We start from the raw sequence: 24,877 nt of genomic DNA, 5'->3' as shown, positions 1-24,877 counted from the left end.
CGCAAGAATTTACACAAAGTTCCACATTTCTAGCCTATTTTTAAAAATAAGCAGATTTCATTGTTTGGTGCTCCTGTCGTTTGGCAGCTATCCCTTTTATCTAGGCCTTGTATTGTGTTGTGTCCTATCGTCCGTATATCTTTGAATTTTATCACACTCCACTGACTCAAACCATCGAGATGGCCTTCTTGACTATTCGAAGTATTTGTATTTGTAACCTGTGTCTTGCAGGAGAAAGAGAATAATTATATTCCAAATACTTGGATTGAGTTTGCCATCCAGAAACCCTGGAGTGGTAGAGATCTCACTCAGATCCACAGATGATTATCGTAGAAGTACAGCCAAGGGAAAATGTCTGCAAGCTGATAAAGTAGAAGTGAAGAAGAGTCAGAGCAGAATAACTGATCATTGGAAATAAGCCTAAAAGAGATGACAACAGAGAGGGAAACCACCCAAGAAATCTGAGGCCCCTCAGTGCAGCCCCTGTTCATGCTTTTAAGGAGCTTGAGTTGGAGGCAGTTCCAGCATTCTGTTCTTCACTTCCAGCGAGAACTTGAGAAACTATTTTCTGAATGTTAATACACAGTTTTACATAATACCCACTTCACATAGCAGTATTTTTAAAAATTGTAAAACCCATAACATAAAATTTATTATCTTAATCATTTTGAAGTATATAGTTCAGTACTGTTAAGTATATTCATATTATACAACAGATATTTAGAACTTTATCTCACAAAACCGAAACTCTATACCCATGGAACAACTTCTCACTTCTCTTCCTCCAGCCCCTAGCAATCACCATTCTAATATTTTACAGTTTTTCAAAGAAATTTGACTACTTTAGGTATCTCATGTAAGTGGCATCTTACAGTATTTGTCTTTTTTTGACTGGCTTATTTCACTTAGCATAATGTCCACTAGGCTTATCCATGTTGTAGCATGTGTCACAATTTCCTTACTTTTTAAGGTTGAATGATAACCTCTTGTATGTGTATACTACATTTCCTTTATCGGTTTATCCATTGATGGGCTTTTGGGTTACTTCTACCTCTTGGCTATTACAAATAATACTGCAATGAACATGAGTGCACAAGTATATCTTTGAGATTTTGCTTTCAGTGCTTTTGGATTTATATCCAAATATTGGATTGCTGGGTTATATGGTAATTCTATTTTAAATTTTTTGAGGAGGCTCTCTACTGGTTTTGAGGAAACTGCATAGTGGGTGCACCATTTAACATTCCCACCAATGGGGCAGGAGAGTTACAATTTCTCCATATCCTTGTTAACATTTGTTATTTTATTTTATTTACTTATTTTTTGGATAGTGGCCATCCTAATAAATGTGAGGCGATGTTTCATTGTGGTTTTGCTTTGTGTTTCTCTAATGACTAGTGATGTTGAGTATATTTTTATATGTTTGCCTTTTCTGTATATTTCATATATTTGCCATTTTTATATGTTGGCCATTTGTATGTCTTCTTGGAGAAATATCTATTCAGTCCTTTGCCCATTTTTAAATTGAGTTATTATTATTATTATTATTATTATTATTATTATTATTTGGTTGCTGAGTTGTAGCAGTTCTTTATATATTCTGAATATTAACCTCTTATCAGATAAAGACATATACCAATGGAATAGAATAGAGCGGTGAGAAGTAAACTCACATATATGGTCAAATGATCTTTGACAACTGTGCCAAGGCAACAAGAGAAACAACAGTCTCTTCAACAAATGGTGTTGGGAAAACTAGATATCCACATGCAAAAGAATGAAAGTGGACCCTTTACCTTACACCATGTACAAAAGTTAACTAAAAGTGGATTAAAGGCCTTAAATATGAAACCTGAAATTATAAAACTCCTAGAAGAAAATATAGGGGAAAAAATTCAGGACATTAGATTTGGCAATGCTTTCTTGGATATGACACCTGAAGCACAGGCAACAAAAGCAAAAATAGACACCGAAACTACATCAGACTCAGAAATGTCTGCACAGCAAAATAAACAAAAGTGAAAAGGCAGCATACAGAATGGGAGACAATATTTGCAGGTAGCCATTTTTTAATATAGGATGATCTATAGGTGCAAAAAAGTCTCTATGAGCTGCTGGAATTATAGGTGGTGTTAAGAGGACAGTGTTTTCAAGTGGAATACCCTTCTGGAATTCTTCAAAAATGCGTATTTTTCTTTCCAGGTATATACTTGGGAACTGGCAAAAAATTCATCTGCATGAAGAAAACTTTTATTATCTCCCTTTTAATTCTTAGATGATGCTATCAGATACTGCTTCCTTCTACCACTTCCAGAGGTAGAGCATTTCCTCCTTCAAGCATCCATGAAAAATGAATAATGATGCTGATGATAACAGTAATGGCTGATACTCTGTCAAGCCCTTTATATTTTTCATGTATTTAATCTTTAAAACAAATACATGAATGGGTCGGTGGTCTTTATTTCACCTCATTTTATAGATGCCCCATAAATCAAAATTACCAACTGTACCTACGTGCTATGATGTCAGAATTATCCTAAAAAGACTATGGATTCATTGCTTTCACTTTCTCTTCCTCCAAGTGACATACTTGATTGATTTACAACATAACCTTGGTTACTCACAGAGTCTTTTCTCAGGAGAATAGCCAAAGTAACCAAAGAGTTGCTGAAGAAGAAATTTAAAAAGGGCAAAGACATGGAAAGTGAAGGGCTCTAAAGATAAACTTCATGTAGTTCATGGCTGACCTAGAGCCAACGCTTCCGGTGATAGTTACCACAGGGTCTTTCTCCCTGGCTACAAACCAGAAAGCAGGGTTTTGTTTTGTTTTGTTTTGTTTTGTTTTTGTTTTTGTTTTTGCTTTTTCCCTTCCAGGCTCTGCAGAGAGTGTAGATGTGTTCTCTGGAGAAAAACAACTAGGAAACTGAGCAGAAGATGAAATGCCATGAAAAAGAAGGATATGATGATGTCCAATCATATTAAATAAAATGCTCCAAGTGAATCTATTTTTTGATACAAGAATTTTAGACCATGTCAAAGAAATATATTGTTGACTTGCTTCGTGGTTTGTATATATCCTAAACAGTTATTAATTTAGGTGGAAAAGACTTAGTATGAATCATGAACCATTGCTTATAACCAGAAACTGTTGGAAGAAGAACCGCTTTAATACCAAATATGGTTTTAAGACTGTTGGACAAAGGCTATATCTTCATGAATTTTGAATCTGTGCAGTTTCTGGTCAATAATGATTCTCACCCAGTCATCATAGAGCTTCTACTGAGGGCATTTTCATTGCTCTTGGAATCATCAGCACATATTGAATAGCTCCTGAAATACTGGCAAGTAATATTATGATTCATAATTATACTCCTTAATTTTCACAAGAGAGGAAAAGACATCATTGCTGTTCTTGGAAGGAAGGGGAATCTAAAACTCATTTGTTTATTACTGTGTACATAAATATTTTATCTGAGACATTTCTTCTAATATTGGGCAAGATAGTTCAATTTATGAACTTTATTGTCAGGCATATAAAATGTCTAGTGGGCATAAAACGTTTAGCAAACAAATATAAACCATTAAAATAATTTTTCCTTTTGTCAAACCAAGTTGAAATATGCATTTGAGAATCCAGAAAGAATAGAAGGGAAAAATGGAGCATAGTGATTGAACACATAGTACATACAAACACAGGAAACTGAGGCTCAGGGAATTTACATAACTGGTATATGAGCATACAGAGAGAAAGCAGCAGAGCTATGAATCAAAGATAGGTCTTTGGCATTACTTGGCACTGATATATTTTTTTTAAAAAAATTCTTATTAAAAATAAGAATTCCCCTGAAAAGTTACCATGATGAATGGGGGTCAGGTTAGTAACAGTAGAAAATAATGACAATGATATCTGGTAAGAAGTTTGGTAATAATCAATTATTATTAATTATTACCAAATAGATAATGATTATTGAGTACCTACTACATGTCAGGTATATACTAAATTGCTTTACACAGATTTTGTCATTTGATTCACTAGCAAGAGGATAAATAAGAATTATTTTTATACCATTTTACAGATGAAGTAACTAAGGCTTAGGGCATTAAGAAACTTTACCAAAGACAGAAAGATAATTCATGCTAGGACAAAGCTTGGAAACTAGGCACGTGGTTTCCATAGGCTAGGCTTTTCAGTGCCATGTTGTATAATTAAATCATAATTCCCTGAATGAACAAAAATTGAAGGAATAAGGGAATGGAAATCATTTTACTTGATATTGTCCAAATGTTGTGTCTTTCTAGCAATTGGAACCCCCTTTAAAAAAAAACAAAAACCTTCATATGATGAAGTGCTGACATGAATTTTACAGAAGCAAAGAAGAGAATAACAGGATGGGGCTTTAGAGATGCTTCACACCAAACGCACTCAACATCGCATGATGGTTACCCAAAGCCTACCCAAGCAGACATACTCTAAAAGAGCATCTGCTTAAGTAATTCACCCTTTAGTAGAATTTTTAACAGATTACACATTTTGCCGTTGATTATGGTGTTTAAATAAATATCTGTCAGCTATGTGGCAGAACCAGTTTTAAAGTAGAAGTTGAATGCCTGATTGCTAGTCTAGTCTCCACCACTTACTAGTTCCGTATAGTCTGGTAAGTCAGGCAGGCTTTTGGAGTCTCTGTTTCAGCATTTTAGGATGGGGCAATCACAAGACCATTAAAATATCTTGCAGGATTTTAAAGATAAGTATTAAATGAGAAAAGGTAGGTAAAAACACTTTGTAAGAGGGTTTAACTTTAGACATTATTATTGTGTTCTGTCTTACCCCTGTTGGAATATGTAGTTAGGTGGTTTGTTCTGGCACACATTTGTGAGACAGCTGGTGAGAACCAAGGCTGCCATTTGGACCAGAAAAGGAACAAAGCTAATTGGTTACACAGGGACTCAACCCATGTCCTTAGGCTCATTAGCTCTGTGCTCTACCAACTAAATACACGGTTATTCACTCGCCTACCTTTCATGAGTCTGGCTTTCAGCTGGGCATTGGTGATATAAAGGTGAATGAACCATGGTCTCTGTCCTCAAGGACATCACAGTCTAGCACAAAAAGGCTAAGGTAAGTGAGTAAATTAATAGTTAACACACCTTATACTAAACTAATACTACCATAGAGATTTATAAAAGTGCTAAGGTCACACAGAGAAGAGAACTACCAGTACTGACTAGGGAACTGTGACATTCTCCTCTTGTTCCTGAATGTGTTGAACCCAAAACTTTTACATCTTTTTTTTTTTTTAATGTTTAATTCTGGTTAGTTAACATATAGTGTTATATTAGTTTCAGGTGTACAATATAGTGATTCAATAATTCCAGACATCACCCAGTGCACATCATGACAAGTGTACTCCTTAATCCCCATCACCTAGTTCACCCATCCCCCCACCCACCTCCCCTCTGGTAACCATTATTTTCTCCATAGCTAAAAGTCTGTTTCTTGGTCTGTCTCTCCTCTCTCTCTCTCTTTTTTTTTTTTTACTTCACTAGTTTGTTTCTTAAATTCCACAAATGAAATCAAATGTTATTTGTCTGTCTAACTTTTTTGGCTTAGCATTATACTCTCTAGTTCCATACATGTTGTTGCAAATGGCAAGATTTCATTCTTTTTTATGGCTGAATAATATCCTGGTGTGTGTGTGTATAGATATATATGTGTGTGCGTGTGAGTATGTATATGTATGTGTGTGTGTGTGTGTGTATATATATGTATATGTATGTATATATCTCACATCTTTATCTGTTCATCAATCACCAGATACTTGGGTTGCTTCCATATCCTGGCTATTGTAAATAACACTGCTATAAACATAGGAGTGCATGTATCCCTTTGAATTAGTAAAACTTTACATCATAAGACACTTAAGTACCCTTAAATCCACAAGTTGAAAAATAGTCCATCTAATTTCTCATTTGGAAATTCTAACAGTTTATCTTTTCTTTCTTTCTTTCTTTCTTTCTTTCTTTCTTTCTTTCTCTCTCTCTCTCTCTCTCTCCCTCTCTCTCTCTCTCTCTCTTTTTTCCTTTTTTTAACAATGGGCATTTATTCCCCGAGTGTCTCCACAGTTTCTCAGGTGGTTTCACTCAGCGTGTCAGCAGGGGCTGTCGTCCTCTCAAACCTTGAATGTGGGTAGAAGGTCAGCTTCTAAAATGGCTTTTTCACATGACTGTTGGTAGGAAGTCTCAGTTCCCATCTGGCTATGGGGAGGGGACCTTTGTTACTTGCTCTGTGGGTTCCTTCTAGGCTGCTTGAGTGTCCTCGTGACATGGCAGCTAACTTTCCGAAGAGTGAGCAAACCAAAAGAGAGCGGGCAAAAAGGAAGCTGCAGTACCTTGCATGACCTAGTCTCCAAAGTTACACGCTGTTACTGTCTTTCAAATGTATGCTTTTTACGTGATTCATAATTTAATGGAAAACTTCAAGAACAGAGCTTAATGTATGCTTTACTATCATGAAATCAACATTTTGCCCATCTTTCCAAATTCCATATGATAGTTTATTCCCAAATACTTGTTCCCCTATGCGTTATTCAGTTATACAAAGCTAGAAACAACTTACTATTTTTGATGTAATCATGTTTTTGTCTTTGATTATCTTGACAATAATCCATTTTACCAATACATTTAAGTGCATACAGGGAGCCAATGATGGTTCAGTTTTTTGTTTTTTTTTCCTAATAGTGAGGTCCAGTGATAGGTTACCAGTTCGCTAAAATAAAGAGCAAGGTTTTCTAGAAAGCTGAAAATATAATTCAATACCTATAAGGTTAATTTCTGCTTTTTCAGGAATTCTGTTGCTGAAAGCCAAATGCACAGGCAGTAGCAGAATTATATAAGAACAGTCCTTTTACTTGATCTTTTTGGTTTAGTTAGGTTTTTACTACTGATAAAAAAAAGACCAGTGACCCAGACACTTCCTCTTCTCCCACCTGAACCAAAGAGACAAATGATCTAGCCCACCTATGTCTTGGGATATGGGAGATGAATGGTACCCTAGCGGTTTATTCCTCCTGAAATTACTGCTGAAAGATTTAAAGGAGAAATTATCTTATTGTCTTAATCAGTCTGTGAGTTTTTGGGCTGTACATACCTCTAGAGGTGTAAGTATGTATATGGAAATCACTCATTGCCTATCCTGTGTTGTTTTATGATACTAATTCAAGAATTTGAAAAGTTCTTTGCAAGAATGGAATGTGTCTTATCCTAATGTATAGAACTCTAACCTATTGCTTCATTCATATGATTGTGATTATGTATTATTCAGATCAGGTACTTAGCAGGTGAAAACTACCCATCAAGAGCCATGGAAATTCTGTTAGGGATTTGGTGTCCCTGCACGTCAATAACGTTGTAAGCTCTGTCACTCTCTCCATAAGTGACATATTTTATTAGCAGCTGGTGTCCCTCAGATCCACAATTCCTGCCACTTTCAGAGATGTAGATAGTTTCTATTTTGAAATATATAACCAGAATCCTTTGATTATAGCTAAGCAGTGCATTTATCAGAACACACACACTGACTTTGGAGCATTCATGAGACATTTCTTCTTAAAAACAGAGACTGATGATCACTGCCCCTATTATTTCCTCAATGAGAGTATTTGAATTAGAGCAAATACTAACACATGTCTTTTCATCACAGTACAGACACGCTCTGAGAATCACACAGGAACAGGATCATCTTACTTGTATTTCCTTCTATAGGTTTTTTTTTTTAGATTTTTTATTTATTTATTCGACAGAGACAGAGACAGCCAGCGAGAGAGGGAACACAAGCATGGGGGGCGGGAGAGGAAGAAGCAGGCTCATAGCCGAGGAGCCTGATGTGGGGCTCGATCCCAGAACGCCGGGATCACACCCTGAGCCGAAGGCAGATGCTTAACTGCTGTGCCACCCAGGCGCCCCTCCTTCTATAGGTTTTAACGTTTAAACCACTGACATTCTATCCTAATTTACTGAGGACTCACCTACATTGCACGGTTCTGGGTGCTGGGGGCTCTCCGCGGAGCAGCTCCAGCACTTTGTTCTGGGTGTTGCACACTAAAAAAAGAACAAGCCTCTGTGTTCTTCCCTCTGTGTATTGAAGGGCATTCTTCAAAACCGTGTACTGGCTAGCCTGAATTTTTCTGTATAAAAAAAGTCCAGTTTTGCCCTCTCATCTACTTTTAGGTCTGACGGTTTTCCTGTGCTACTCTGGAGTGCGTACAGCCGGGGGCAGCAGAGCTTTGTCCTGCTACCCACTCGGGTGCTCTTGAAGGCGGGGATCACGGTGCCCCAGCGTGAGCCCCTGATGAAGCTCATTAGACCTTGAGCAGCTGCTCAAGTCCATTAACAGTCACTTGAGCAGCATGTTGAGGAAGCTGTGCTGCTGTGAGCTAAAGGTGGGGCTGGGAATGGGGGGGGGGTGCTCAGCTCTTGGCACCTGGCACATATATTGTGTTAAATTGGGGAGAATTATTTTTAATCATAGAAATAACTATTTATTGGTTGTCAAGCTAGTAGGTGGAATGTGTTTTGCCACAAGTTTTTGGCAAAAATGCTCTATCAGGCTTAGCTGTTCATTTTGCTGTCAGCTATTATATATTGAATGTTTAGGTAGGGTAGAGTCAATTCTAAAGTTGGCCAAGGCATATTCATCATATTCATCCTTACATGTACTGAAAAATGCCACACACATCTATGTATATGTTTCTTCTGTTCGATCTCAACTAATAATAGTCGACTTTTCTTCAGTCCCGGAAATATCCATCTATTTTGTAAAAGATGAGGAAAAGTAGATAGAAGAAAGCCAACAGACCAGATGCAGCCTAAAATCTATAAATTATTCCAGGACTTGAGCTTCTTTAAGGCTCTATTTTAAGATCCAGTACTTTTTTTGTTTGTTTCAACAGGAGGGTTAGAGGATAGAAAATGCTTTATTGATGGAAAGTGGGAGCTGTTACTCCCTCCACCTCCTCGACTCAGCAAAACTAAAAAAGCAAGCAAGCCCATCCAATTCCTAGCCAGATCTTTAGAACGTTAACATCAGACGGGAAGACGTTATTTCTAAGTGAGAAGCAAAACCCTTGTGTCACAGTAAGTTTTCCACCATTTCCCACTTTGATTTGTGTATGTGTCTTTAATTCAAATTTTTTCAAGAATCACCTTCAAATGGCTTTCCACACATGAAAAAGAAGAAAACTATCTGGGATGAGATACCAGCCTCTCCTCTCTCCAAATACGGGGTCCTGTTAGCTGTCTCTCCGTGGCTATTTGGGAATTATACTGTGTGCAGTGTACTTTTCATGATTCCAAGCACAGTCAACTACATCCAAACCAGTAATTATTAAATTGTCCATGTTATCGAAGAGGTTGCACACACGGCTAGCAGCGCTGGCCGTACAATTGTCTCCTAGGTCATCGCTCCGAGATAAAGAAAAAAAATTAGGCTGAGGAGCTTGGGCATCCAGGCGTTTTCCCCAGCGATGAAGCTGCGTCCCACAGTTAGTTGTCAGTGCGGTGGTGACGCCGGCCACACCTCGCAGCGGCCACGGTGCATCTCCCGTGAGCACGGGCTGTGTGGCTCAGCCTGGAGGAGCTGCTCTGTGCAGCGGCAGGGGCGGCAGCAGAGGGAGCCGAGGAGCTCTGGGCAGAGGAGGCTGGGGGATCGCAGTGTCTGTGCTGCATTCCCCAAAGCCGCCGCCGCCGCGGTGGCCCGCGCTGTGTGAAGTTCCCCGCACGCACTCAGCCTCAATTGTTGATGAACCTTGGCGCTCATCAACGCACGGGAGACAACCCATTTTGCTTTCTTAGAGACAGGGATGAGAAATGAGCTGCCGAAGGAATTTGGCAATGAGGAGAGTGAAAGGCAGTTTCATGCCAGCAGCTAAGTTGTAAAATTGCTTTGGAGGCTGCTGCCTGGGGAGCACGATAGAATTGACAAGAACCGACACCGTTGCAGACCAAAGGCATGCCCGATTGCACTTGAGTCGGATCGCTGGGATACAGCCTCCTCTCCTGCTCTAACTATTTGTGGCTGAATAAAGGAAAGGAGACTGGAAACAGGATTCCAAGTGGTATTCCTGAAAGGAAAACATATACACCCCAAAAGGAGGGCAGAAACAGCCCAGCTGGTGTGTACCTTTTTTTTTTTTAAAAGGAGAATCCCTCAGGTATGTTCTCTTTTCCCTGTCTGCGCTTCCTCATCTGCATGTGATTTTGTGTCTGCATTTTCTTGTTTCTTTTTGTCTGCACTTTGAATCACAACCATGGGGGTTCTCCTAGTGTAGTAGATGCATTTGTAAATGCTCAGCTCTTCGGTGTTTCTAATATGGGTGGCTCTATGTAGGATCATGGACTTCTCAATCACTGCTTTATTTTAAATGCAGAATGATGAATGATTGCTTAGTTTCCACTCAACTTTCAGGGGAATATCAGCTCACGGACAAACAAGGCAGGGGTAAAAGGCTGGGATATTTCCTAATCCCTTGGGTTTTGGGGACAAAATTAGAGCCAAACAGAAAAGTTGGGGCTTCTGAGAAGGGGTTAAAGCCAAAATGCCATAGACTAGCACTATGTCACTCAAGTGTTTTTCCAGTTCAGCATCAGTCTGGAGCAAATTGAGCTTTACTAGTGGTTCTGCATTTCCAGCTCTTGAGCAGTCTTTCAAGATGAAGATACTGCAGATTTGCTTTCAAGAGATCAATTGCTTAAATTGTGTTCTTGGTTCTGTTTTACAATTGTTCTATGGTGCTGAAGGAGGCAGTCTAAAAAAATCCTTTTGCCTCAACAGCTCGAGTAAACCCTAACTTCTGCAATTACATCATCTATATACTTGTATAATAAAGAGAAAGACAGATAAGGCAACAATAGTAACGTTGGCTGCCTTAGTACCTTAGGCTGAAATGACAAAGCTTAAAGTCAATTTTCCTTATTAGGCTTTCAAGAGAAAAAGGAAAGAGGTGGGTGGATAACACACAAAAAAATGAGTTTTTGGAAATACTCTGCATTTCTTTAAAAAGCTAAGAATATAAGTTTATCTCATTTTTGAATTAATGGTAAATATGCTTTTAAAAAATTTTGCTGTCTTTTACACTTCAATACATTATTTTCATAAAAGTGGGTACAACCAGCAATAAATTAAACATACATGTATTTAAATTCAATGAGCTTTACTGGAGGGGAGAAATAAGAGAATGAGAAAGTTTGCCACATTTCTGTATATATCAAAATATAGATTTTTAAGTGTTAATACAAAGAGTTAATGCCAAAGCTCTAGAACCTGACTTTAAATTATTGTTGGTGCTATTTTCTTATGATTTAAAAGTTCAAATGGAGTAGAAGTAAATGAAATTTAAATTGTAATTTATGCATACTGTAAAGTAAAGCACTATCCTGCTCTTTTAAATCCAAAACCTCATTTTTGCCGAATGTTACGGATCCAGAGCACTAAATTGGGCCATACAAAAAAAAGAAGAAAAAAAAAAAGAAAAAGAAAAGTGGGTAAATCAGGTGTTTCAAAATTCCACACATTACTATAATAACAACAATGTCAAAATATGGTCAGTAACTATAAGCAACTCCTGGGCGAGAAGAGTGATTTGGAAGGTGGGCAAAAAGTTGAGTTTGCATTCATTAGTAGGGTGTGGAAAAAATTGTGTATTTCTTCTGTGTTGACATCTTATATGAAAAGTGTTACAGTACCTGTGGATGAAACACTATAGCAAGGACACTACAGTTACTTTACCGAATCCATTAAATGATCACTTTTCAAAGTAATGAATAAACTGAACTGAGGTAATTTAAAAGACTATTTGACACTCTCATAATCAAAGTTGCCTGTTCAGACCACAGTGGAATTCTGTGAAGAGTGTAACGTCAGTACAATCGTGAACTTCGGTTTGAAGGTGAATAAGCAGGTGTGGGTTTATTTCCTAGTATGATTGTTTGTTGCCAGACTTCCATTACAGAGATTTGGAAAGTTCTTCCAGAAATTGTCATCACCATGTGCTACGTAAAATGTGAGGTAAACATGTTAGATAAGCCTAGAGAATTCAATTATCATGTCCTTATTGTAAACCGTTTCCCTTCCTTGGCCATCTAACGCCTTTCTATGGTTGCTAGTCTTTAACTATGAGGCAGTGAAGTATGTGGTACACAGAACTACTTATTTAAGAGCCCATGGGTCATTGTAAACGGATGACAACTGTGGTGATTCCCTTTCAAAGACAAATTATACAAAGTGTGCATGTGTGTGTGTGTGTTGTATGTCTGTGTGTGTGTGTATGTGTGTATGTGTGTGTGTGTGTAAGGGTCACTTGAGAGTGGGATGCCCTTCGTGTCTTTGCTGATATAGGGCAAATCTGTGATTTTGAATATCAGTAAACTTGGTATGGTAGTATCTTTTTCCCAATGCCCCACACACTTTCAGTTCTATTGACCTGTTCAGCTAATGCAATGCAAAGTCCCTACCGTAAGTTTTCTGAGACATTATGCCACCTGTACATTGTCTTCCAATTTCAATACCATCAGCTTCTGTTCTTCATTCTTTCCATCCCACCCATAGTCTTTACTATGGAAGGACTTTCCCCAGAATTTTTGAAACATGGGAATTATGTTCCCACCTGAGAAAAATATGCCTGTTTTTCAGCTGGAAATTTTTGGAATTTTAAATACACACCAAATTTGTTTCTAAAACACACTTTTACAGATAAAAAGCCACTTTCTACCTGTGTCATGGTTTATATGTATTATCAACTTATTTGATAATACCTTTAAGATAATACCACTCAAGCAATAACTGCAAAGTCAAGAAATTAAATTTGCATCATTTGTTGTAATTTTTATTATTAGAAATCCTTTCTGGATCTCAAATGCTCTGTGCTTATGTGGCTAAGCTCCAGTTCCCTTCCAGCCTAAAAAAGGGGGTATTTATTAATAGCCCTCTCAATTTGTAGCTTTTGAGCGTGCAGAAGATTGAGGGCTCAGTTCTATGATATCTGTAGAGGTAACGGTTGCTTCAGCAGTGTTCGCTCCACTTGTAGTATTTTGAGGCATAGTTAGGTGAAGAGGTGGTCTTCTAACCTCTGCATCAGAAGTCCTCCAGAGGAGAAGGAGAAATGAAGACACACTGAATCATTTCTCCTTCTCTTGTGAAAATGGTTGTGATCCAAGAGGCATAAATATTTCCTCTCTTTCTCTCTCTCTCTCTCTCTCTCTCTCTCTCTTTTTTTAAAGATTTTACTTAGTTATTTGACAGACACAGAGAGAGAGCACAAGCAGGGGGAGCGGCAGGCAGAGGGAGAGGGAGAAGCAGGCTCCCCACCAAGCAGGGAGCCCAACGTGGGCCTTGATCCCAGGACCCTGAGACCATGACCTGGGCCAAAGGCAGGCACTTAACCAACTGAGCCACCCAGGTGCCCTGTTTCCTGTCTCTTACATATCCTCATTATATGGTTTAGCCTCAGCATATAGAAAATATTATAATCTTCAAGTGGGAAATATTTTATATTATTTCTCTTACGTAGTGAGTTAAAGTATTTTGTGGAAATAAATACTGGTTAGCAAGCTATAAACTCAACATTATGAATAATACTTAGGGATTCCAAAGTAGTTTTAAAAACTGATCAGAGAAGATGGGTTTTCCTCTAAAATATTTTCTTGTCTCCCTTAGACTCTTACAACTTCATCTTCAGCCTGTCTCTATTCTCAACAGCCAGTCTCCCTTGGTCCAAGTCCAATGTTCAAGGTAAAATAGACTTTATTTTTTTCTGAGCATTCTGGCTTTTGAGAGTCTGAGTGCAATATGTCTTCTTGATAGACAAAAAATATATATTTTTTGAATGAAAATATGTTGTTTCATGTGTTTCATAAGTTGAAATAAGAGACTCCAGAAGTAGCTTTTCTAGGTGCGTTAAAACTAAGGGGAAAAAAAAAGGCAACAGTAGCTTTCAGATAAGGATGACGATTTCTATTTTATACATGGAAAAACTGATCACTTGGGCACAATTACTGAGGTGTGTTTCTGAGTGAGAACACCGTTGATCTGATTCTAGAAACAGTGGAGAAAGAACAGCCATGTTTTAAATCATGTCATTAAGTGGCATATAGCTAAGAAAAAAAAAAATTAACAAAACCCTAAACAATTGCTTTATTAGAACTATTTAGTAAATATTGTCAACCAGATAAAAATAAAAATAAAGAATTGACGCAAGCATTCCAACCAGAGTCCCATGCTTTTCGCTGTCCATTAGAAAATACTATAGTTCGTCAAATCCTGGTTCATTTTCCAACTGGCTGGGTAAAGTGGGGCTGTCCTTTTCTTTTCTTTCCTTTCTTTTTTTTTTTTATTTTATCTATTTATGTGACAGAGAGACAGCCAGCTAGAGAGGGAACACAGCAGGGGAGTGGGAGAGGAAGAAGCAGGCTCCCAGCGGAGGAGCCCGATGTGGGACTCGATCCCAAGACTCTGGGATCACGCCCTGAGCGGAAGGCAGACGCTTAACAACTGCGCTACCCAGGCGCCCCGGTGCTGTCCTTTTCTAAGCATTGGTTTTCTCATCTGTAAAAGACTTTCATGCTCATGAAGACTCAGTTCTCAGACTCAGAAATTCTATAAAATCTACATAATGCGGGCTCTCTACGGTTGACTCTATTTGAAAGGAAGCTACAGAATTAGTTGATTCTGGTTTGCTTCTCCCGAGACTAGAGGTTTATAAATATCCATTCCTGCCTGAGAAACTGAAGAAACAGTGTTAATCCTTGTAGGACTTCAACAAAATTTGTCAACTTGTTTTCCTTTACATAACATGGCATATTCCATGAAACTGCATATTTTGTGTACAGCCCCGTATTTGTGGGTCATAAATATTTGCTGCGACTTTGATAATGTTGAAGTGCTGTCATTTCGTTACAAGAGAGAAATGGTATTCCGGTACTTAGCTGCTCACTTTACTTGCGTCATTCATAGGACAATTTTTCTGAGAGCTTTTAAAGTTAAAGTGTACATGCATACTCAGTCATTTGAGTGAAATTGTTCTCTCTCCTTTCAGCTGTCTTCCCTTCTGGATGGGCACCCTTGTAAGAACGTGCTAGAAGGGGATTGCAGGGCTCTCTCATGGCTGAAGGGACAAACTTAACTAGGGAAACGCTTTCCTTTTTAATTTCAAAGAAGTTTGATTGACAGGAGGCCAGATATGTAGATTAACTTCCATTATGTAAAAATTAAAATTTAATTCTACTAGCTTCTTGGAATGTAACTGATAGGATTAGAAGATCATGATGAATACCCAGTCAATCATCACAATGTTACTGGGCAGTAGGTGAAGAACATCTTTTTTTTTTTTTTTTTTAAATAAGCCATAAATAAAACTTGATAAATAAATACAAAAAATTACAGTAAATGCATACATCAGTTGCTGTTTTCCTGTATTTAGCCTTGATGAGGGGCATTCTTCTGATCCTCAGTCTACTTTTTGTTCTGGTGAACTGAATTTCTTTAGCGGCCTATTAATACCTCATTAAGGGCATTTACATTCTATGTCTCACCAAGGTGAAGAGATTCAACCCTCCTAGTTTCCCCCAAACTGCTTCTTTTCCTGATTTCATGTCTCCCAGGCTCAAATCTTAAGTGTTTTGCACTGCCTTGTTCTTCCTCATGACCCATATTCAATTACCGAATCTTGTTTTCTCTTGGATACGTCATTTCCAGCCATGCCTTCTTTCCTCCTCCTGTTGTACCACCTTAGTTCAAGTTATCTCTTTGTGAGTAAAATAATACTTCAATCTTTCAATTGTTCTCTCTTTATGAGCCTCTCCTCTGAGCATCTGTTCGGCACACTATTGCCAGATTCATTGTCCTAAAAAATGCCTTGATCATGGCACATGTCAATCTCTGTTCAAAACCTTTCAAGGACGCCACATTGTATATAAAATCCTAAACTACTTAGGGTGGAAAAGAAAAAAACAACCAGATTCCAGACTGCCTTTCCAGCTTTACTTTCTTCCAGTTTCTTACCGTGTCTCTGATTCCAGTTAAACAGAATACTCAGTTTCCAAATACTGAAATTTTATACAATTCTATAGTACTGAAGTATTTGCAGAATTCATTTGCTAATGAATCATATACTTTCTTATGAGATTTCTCTTTTGGTCTCAACCTATAGTTTAGACATTTAGTATTCTACATAATGTTAAAAAAATGTTTTAGCAGTACTATAAACCAATTAAGTACATGATCCGAGTAAACTTTGGCAAGTTACTCAAACTTTCTGCATCTTAACTTCTCAATCAGAAAATAATGGCGTCGTAAAGAGCATTGCTTCAAAGAGTTTTTATGAAAATTAAATAATATAAAGTGCCTAATGAATACTAGCTATCATTAATCATAGTTATGTTCATATACCTCACTACTTTATGAATAGAAGGTGAGCGCTCAGTAAATCTCTTTACTTTTCTATTTAATGTGAACTCTCTAATATTATTCGTTATTAGAGGAAAGACTAGTAAGGGAAGGAGAGAGACTAGTATACAAAGTAAGAAATAACAAAAGGAAAAAATGTCAGAAGGAAAAACATACGCCTCTCCTGTGACCTGAGACAATAATTATCTTAGCAACTACATTTAGAGCAAATTGAAATAGCTTTGAACACGCTATTTTTCATGAAATCAAAGGCCCTGAAAATCCAAAATTCTTATGTGTGTTTTTCGTAGAATTATGAAACAGCAAATCTTAATGACTTCGGTATTACAGCTGATAGGGGTTTCGCGAAGAGTCTACCACAGCAAAATGCTTCTGCGAACAAGCAGAGAGATGAGAGTATGACCCGTGACCCCTGATTTATTCTCATTCTTCAGGAGGCCCTCAATAGCTCTTCAGCAAATGTCAGGATCTATGTAGCTCATGAACAGAACCGCTAAAAAGCAGAAGTGTAGCTTCGAGAGTGGTGGAAGAGGAATAATTAATAACAGGGGAAATGCCTGCCTGACTTTACCTACGTCCGAACCATGTTACATTATAGATCCATGTCAATTTGGTCTGGTGTATGTCTTCCTGTTCTTTGGTGATTGTAGTAACAATTCCTCCCCCATTAGCTCCGGGTCCCATATCCTCCCTCCCTTTGATCTAAATCTTCCCTGATAATCTAGAATGTGGTCTGTCGCTCCCCTACTTAATTACAGCAGCATATCCAACTTGTGTCCAGTTTATTGGTTTTTATCACCCTGGTCCCTGCTTTGTGGTCCTAGTTTCCAAAGGATTCAGCAATAGCCACGATTATGGAATGAAATCCAGGGAATTTCCAAAGGTGTTTTTTAGTTTTCGAAAGGAATTCTTAGAGCATCTGTTAATTCTGACATAGGAGGCAATATGGTTAATTATAGACAGGTGCTTTCATTTGCAATATTTCATTTTGGAGGAAAATTTCCCAGAAAGAGTGAATGAGGCGTCTGAGCAAAAATGTTCCTTCATTCTTTGGTTGAGCTTGAAATCTTTAAATTTCTCAGTAGTGATGGTAAGCAAAGAAGCTGCCTATTAAGAGGCAAAGTATGGTGAACGCTAGAACCTATCGAAAGAAAATTTGAGCCTAACTTTTTAAGCGTTCTTTGTGAGTTTCAGCGTTCCTTGTTAACTTTCTCTTAATGTACTTGACACTATAAGCCTTGGTGAATTTCTCTTAGTTAGTTCCAGTTGTCTGCACTTACTAAGATACTATTTGCTGATTGTTCGAAAGATACTGAAAGATATTATTTGCTGATTGTTGTGTTTTGAATATAGAGCTTTCTTCCATGAGAATGAAGATGTTTCTTAGAATGCAGAAAATTTGAAAAAGTTCACAAGATGTGAAACAAATTTCAAATGTCAGAATTACAAAATTCTAGATAGGGTTTTTAAAAAAATTACAGGAGCACCAAGAAGATACATATCATAGTAGTTACAGTTTCTGGATGTCTGTTTTTCAACTATTTCTCAGTTAATCCATGTGTTGTCTCCATTTTTATTGCGAATTCAGTCTCTTAGTTGGGTTATTTGAAACTCATAGAAGACAATTTACTGTACTACTTAATACCAGTTGGAAATGGACCAAAAGATAAAACCTGTTCATATTTTTACGCAAAGAAATGTGTTACTCTATGTCTGTAAATATTAATGACTGAGAAAACCAAGCAATTTGAAGTCTCATGGAAAGATACTGTAAATTCCTATTTATGAGGAATTCAGACATTAGTGAACAATTAACTAATTTGTGCCAGTAACTTTGGAACAAGAATAAATGCGATAGATATTTGTAGGTGATGATACTACTCAAAGATTAAGATGTTATCTTGTGTCTGTAATACTGTACAATGATATGTATTCATTATGACGGCTTGGAAGATTTCCAAGGCTTCCCCCTAGTACTTTTCACATTATAAAATATTAAGTTATGTTTTAGCATAATTGATCTTTATTTAATACTTTCTAATTATTTGGTAAGTAGATATTTTGGATAAATAGGCATTTCATATTTTGTTAAATAACACAATGTTGATGAGAGGTGGCTGGGTAATTAGAATTCTAATATGTTTTGAGATATAGTAGAAATAACCTTTGGAAAGTGAGTTAACTCTTATATGGATTGATTATCAGTGTTAAGGGAAATATTCTGTACCAAGATCACAGACTGGCTCCTAACAGGTCATATTGTAAGAGGAAAACAATTGGTCTAAAAAGGAATGGAAAAGGAATTCATGTTATGCAAAATCCATCTCTCTTCCCAGAAAAGCAGCTCAAAGCCAGAGTCCTACTGAGGGAAACTTGAATACCAGCTCTATGCATGAAAGATAGTACATTTTAATATTTCTGAATATTAGCAGGTTTATATTAATTACATTTTGTTTAGATCACTACTGAACTTCGTCTGACAGTCCTGAAGCCTCCGCAAACGGCTACATAAGGTGGGGCCAAAGTGTTACAAATAATAAGAGAAAATCAAGCTTAGATTTGAAACATGTCTGCAAAATTCATCTTTCAGAAATCCCAGCATGCCCAAATGACTGTGTTTCTATTTTCTGTTCTTGCTGTATGCCTTAGGCTGCCTGAGGGACATCTCCTGCACCTTTCTGACTGGGAGGTGTGTATCCTGCTTCTTGAGCTGCTGCCTTTGTCCTAATTAGATGAGCTATAAAACATTTGGAGTCTAGGGGATTCCTTCTGGGTTAATTACAGAGCTGTAAGCAGCTTTTGCAAGAGAAGTGAAGCAAGTTCAGTTTTAGACAAGATGCGTCTGTGTGGCTTTAATGTGTGGTTACCTGTGCAGAGGCCAAAAGGTTTGGCTTTCTTGATGCCTGTCTCCCTCACCATCTAGTCTGGTCTTAACTGGTAGTGCCTGAACCTGTCTTCTTTTCTGTTCTTCATTAGATTGCCAGTTCTGTGAGAGCAAGACATGTGCCATTGTTCTCACTGCCTAACTGGTGGTATGCTTATGTATAATAGTTGAAGAGAAAAAAACCCTGGTGAATTAAAAAGATTCTGATGTGTACAATACAGCAAATTCCTGTGTTTGACATTATGAATGACAAAATGTAATGCTTAAAAGAGTTTTTATTGATATTTTAAAGAAGAGGGGATGATATAAACTATGATTATTGGTCAGAGAGAATATTCCAGGCAGTGGCAATCCTTGTGGGGCATAAGGAAATAAAGTTGTGAGTGGAGAGCAGGAAGCTGTTTTTGTTGATATTTAAGAAGCCTTTGAGGACTTGGCTAGGCTCTATAGAAAGAATGAGGAGATGAATAAAAAAGAGGACCTGCCATCAAAAGCTCTTACAGCTATTGGGAGAGGGAAACACACAAATTATTATATAAGAAGTGGATTTAGGGGGGTGGCCAAAGTAGTGAATGTGAATGTGGGCTAAATGGAAGGAATGAATTATAATAATCCACACTGCAACAGTGATGGTCTAGGGAAGAGGAAATGGAAGTACATTCTCTTCAAGCAAAGAGGTAAAAGCATGTCTTGGGAGAGCAGAGACTATATGGTGAGGAGGAGGGCCGTTGGTAGGTCTGAAGTTTGCAGGGTATGCATCAAGGAGTCACTTTTTGATAGAAATAATTGGAAGGAAAATACTATTATTTATTGACATTGCTTGTTTAAATAACTTTCTCTGTTTCTATTGATCTTACAGAAGCAGAAAGTATTGCTGTTTGCTCACCATTATATCCCCCAAACCTTGTACAAGTCACAACACCTACCTGGTGCTCAATAAATATTGTTGGGTGAATGAATAAAATATTGATAAATCCATGCTGTCAGTATTTTTTAAAGTTTGAAATTCAAATGTATAGCTAGTTAGATTCTCCTGAATATATCTTTCACTTCATCTTCACTAGTAACCTGTTCTGTGTAGATCACTGTGGAGGTACCAGGGTTAAACAGGACTGTCTTTCAAAGGTGAGGCTTATAGCCTTATTGGGGAGAGAAGACATAGAATCATAACGTGCTTGATGTAAATGAGAACATCACCGAGTAAATTGAGCTGTTTCTGTAATGTCAGCATGTGGTTCAATATTCTGGATGTTAAATAAATACATACCATCCAAATTGTGATCAGATATTTCTCACCTGAACACTGTGGCTCAATTTGCATTTATCAATGAAGGCAAGGTTATGTAACCTCAATTATAATCTTGGAAAACTGTCAACAAATTCTAATTAATAAGTACTGCTTAATTGTTAAAAAAAAATATTAAGCCATCTCTCTTGCCTGTAATAGCAGCCCCATAGAAAATTTAGAGATAAAAATAGAAAAACACAAAGAAACAAAACATTCGTTCAAACAGTTCCTAAGGACACCAAGGCAGGACAAAGGCCTTAAATTAAAACTGTAATTCCTTATGCCATTAAATCTGTAGGTTTCTTCTCTGGCTAATATAGGGTCTTGTGTTTTGCTTCCTATGTCATATAGAACCTGTTTTGTTTTGTTTTGTTTCCTTTGCTATTATAAACAGCTAATTCTGACAAACCAGAGGGAAGATTATTTCTGATTATGTGTTCAGGTATTTCTTAATTTTTTACACCATCTGTGTTTCCAAAATATCTGCAAGCTAATATCAATGTTAAATTCTCTAGAGAACTGGCTTTTTATTTTCTGAAAAACTTGCTAAATACTTTTGTAAAGCAAGTATCACTCCATTAAGTTACGTATTTTTTGAATGTAAATTTGCTTGTACTGATTCATAATTGAACTTTTTTTTAAAGCAATGGACAACACGGTCATTCTGTCTTCCACAGTTAAAAAGACCTGTCCTAGGTGCTGACCTGTAACACTGCAGTAGCCCTACATCTCAGTCGTGGCAGAGATCTCTGGCACTGTCATAATATGGAAATCAGAGGAAGAATTGGGCTGACAAGTCCAAGATTATATTCCCATTTCTTTCAGTGATCCTGTCTACTATCCCTAAGAGGATAATGAGGTAAGGGTTACTTCAACAGGGGAGAACTCATAAAGGGAGAATAGGTCAGCTTGCCCAAAAGGTAAATGAGCCATGACAACTATGAGTATCTGTTTCCTCACCTTAACCCAGTTTGCCATCCTGGAGTGTGTGTGTGTGTGTGTGTGTGTGTGTGTGTGTGTGTGTGTGTAGATTCTTCTCCTTACTAAAACACACCTGTTTTGTGTCTCATCCCTTTACTTATTTGGAACTCTTTAAATTATTCCAAACGTTCAGATAATTATCCCACGTATCTACAAGGTCATCTATGAAAGAGTGACCATAAATAAGAAATAAATGATTACAACACTTTCAAGAGAATGCAGCAAATGATTAGGAAGATTGAATGCGGAACAGTAGTGCAGGGGACTGTCTTGCTCTCTGCTGGCCAAAAAACTGGCAACAGAATTCTGGCCTCAATTGGCTTACTCATATCTGTGTATAAAGGACATAGTAGAATCATACCTAAGTGTTATATGGTAAAAATTTTAAATCTTTTATTTCTTAAGTTTGAGTAGCAGTAGATGCAAAAATTCTTCCTACCTCATACTCCTTTCCAAACATTACACATTTTCTTTGAGGTTTCATTTACTGGGTAAGTGGATTTAATTTTTACTACTAGTACAGTTTGACCTGTAAAGAATGAAAAAAAATTAGTTTAAAGAAAAATAAACTAGATGTGTTAGAAATAGGAAAAAAAAGTTTTTCTTTATTTGGTAAGGTTTCAGGGCCAAGAAGTTCTCACGTTTGGAAATAAGAACAAAAATAACTCTATTTTTCTCCCCCCAGAATACTGATGTTTTAGTGCGTACTCTAACATTCTTCCAAATATCCCAGAAAAGTAAATAAGTTAGGCTGCACCGGTATTAACATCTACAGTCATCAGGTTCTTTCCTGAAAGTTGTGGTAGGTAAGGTAAGACCTGAGTAATTGGACACTTGAGGCAGAGGAAGGAATCCTTAGATGGAACAGAAAAGATGAACAGAGAGGAGGCCAGGTTGTTGGGAACAAAATTTATTTACTTTACAAACTTTGTTTTGTAAGGATTAGGTATTTCTGTGCACCTCAGCTACAAATCTCAGAGCAACTAGTTGAGAGCATCATTAGATGCTAGGAGACCTTTGATTTCAAAATGGAAGTTTGAACCTCGTGACCCCTTTCACCTGCTGTGCTCATCCTCCCAACCCTTCTGGGAACCACCAATGTCTTTTTTGTATCTCTAAGTTTGGCTTTGTTTGTTCATTTGTTTTGGTTTTTAGATTCCACATAAAAGTGAAATCAAATAGTATTTGTCTTTCTGTCTGACCTATTTCACTTAGCATAATTCCCCCAAGGTCCATCCATGTGGTTGCATGGCAAGATTTTATTCTTTTCTTATGGCTGAGTCATAATGTACATACACACGTCTTTATCTATTCACCCATTGATGGACATTTTCACTTAGCTTGTTTCCACGTCTTGGCTACTATAAATAATGTGATGAAGATACGGGGTACATATATATTTTTTAAATTAGTGATTTCTCTCTCTCTCTTTCTTTCTCTTTTGATAAGTACTCAGAAATGAGTATGTTGGACCACATGGTAGTTCTGTTAATTTTATGAGTTTCCTCCATACTGTTTTCCGCAGTGGCTACACCAGTTTACATTCCCACCAACAGCGTGCCAGGGTCCTCTTTTTTCCACATCCTCACTGGCATTTGTCATTTGTTGTCTTTTTGATGACAGCCATTCTACAAGTGTAAGGTGATATCTCATTGTGGTTTTGATTTGCATTTCCCTGATGATTAGTGATATTGAACATCTTTTCATGTAACTATTGGCCATCTGTAGGTCTTCTTTGGAAAAAAGTCTGCCCCAGCCCTCTGCCCATTTTTTAAAAATTAAATTGGTATTTTTTCTATAGAATTTTGTGAGTTTGGATATTATTCTTTTATCAGATATAAGATTTTACTTATTTATTTGACAGAGAGAGAGAGACTGGGCAAGTGCACAAGGAGGGGGAGTGGGAGAGGGAGAAGCAGGCTCCCCGCCGAGCAGGGAGCCTAATGCAGGACCCTGGGATCATGACCTGAACCGAAGGCAGACGCTTAGCCAACTGAGCCACCCAGGTGCCCCTAGTTTCAATAGTTTATATGTGGCTGCCCAGTTTTCCCAGCACCATTTATTGAAGAGACTGTCCTTCTCCCACTGTATATTTTTGCCTTTTTTGTTGTAAACTAGTTGATCATATATGTGTGGGTTTATTTCTGGGATCTCTGTTCTGTTTCATTAATCTACGCATCTGATTTTATATTGTCTTGATTACTATTGCTTTGTAATATGTTTAAATCAGAGATCCTGATGCCTGCAGCTCTGTATTTTTATCAAGATTGCTTTGACTATTTGGGTCTTTGTGGTTCTATACAAATTTTAGGATAGCTCTATGAAAAGTGCCATTGGAATTTTGATAGGGATTGCATTAGATCTGTAAATTTCTGTGAATAATATAGACATTTTAGTAATATTAATTATTCTAAACCATGAATATGGACTAGCTTTCTATTTATTTGTGTCATCTTCAATTTTTTCATTAGTTACTTTGTTTTCAGGGTACAGGTCTTTTACATGTTTGGTTAAATTTATTCCTAGGTAGTTTATTCTTTTTGATGCAATTATGAATGAGATTGTTTTCTTAATTTCTCTTTCTAATAGGTTGTTGCTGGTGTGTATATACACAAATGATTTTTGTATATTGATTTTGTACCCTGCTACTTTACTGAATTTATTTATTCTAACAGTTTGTGTGTGTGTGTGTGTGTATGTGTGTGTGTGTGTGTGTGTGATCCTTAGAGTTTTATTTATATAAAATAATGTCATTCACAAAGTAACAATTTTATTTCTTCCTTTTCAATTTGGATGCTTTTTTTCCCTTGCCTAATTGCTCTAGCAAGGACTTCCAATACTATGTTGAATAAAGGTGGGGAAAGTGGGCATCCTTGTCTTGTTCCTGTTATCCTTGTTATTATGTTGAGGTATGTTCCGTCTACACTTTGTTGAGAATTGTTACCATAAATGGATGTGGAATTTTGTCAAATGCTTTTTATACATCTACTGAGATGATCATATAATTTTTATCCTTCATTTTGTTAATATGGTATATATCATGTTGATCGATTTGCGGATGTTGATTCAGCCTTGCATCCGTAGAATAAATCTCACTTGGTCATAGTATGTGATCCTTTTAATGTATTGTTGAATTCAGTTTGCTAATATTTAGTTGAGATTTTTGCATCTGTGTTCATCAGGGATATCATCCTGTAATTTTTTGTGAATGTATGGTGTCCCTGTCTGCTTTTGATATTAGAGTAATGCTGGCCTTGTAAAATGAGTT

General features: G+C 37.3%; 1 long non-coding RNA gene across 1 annotated transcript; it reads left to right on the top strand.

The window, feature by feature from the left end:
• The first annotated feature begins 13,681 nt into the window (after window positions 1-13,681).
• On the top strand, window positions 13,682-20,280 carry LOC103676765. Its single transcript, XR_572204.1, has 4 exons — window positions 13,682-13,783; window positions 18,915-18,969; window positions 19,106-19,145; window positions 20,200-20,280. It is a non-coding gene; the product is annotated as an uncharacterized LOC103676765 (long non-coding RNA).
• Window positions 20,281-24,877: the final 4,597 nt, after the last annotated feature.

The sequence above is a fragment of the Ursus maritimus genome, unplaced genomic scaffold (assembly GCF_017311325.1).
Source record: "Ursus maritimus isolate PB19 unplaced genomic scaffold, ASM1731132v1 scaffold_35, whole genome shotgun sequence".
NCBI classification, from domain to species: domain Eukaryota; kingdom Metazoa; phylum Chordata; class Mammalia; order Carnivora; family Ursidae; genus Ursus; species Ursus maritimus.
This window is presented reverse-complemented; position numbering and strand designations above follow the sequence as displayed.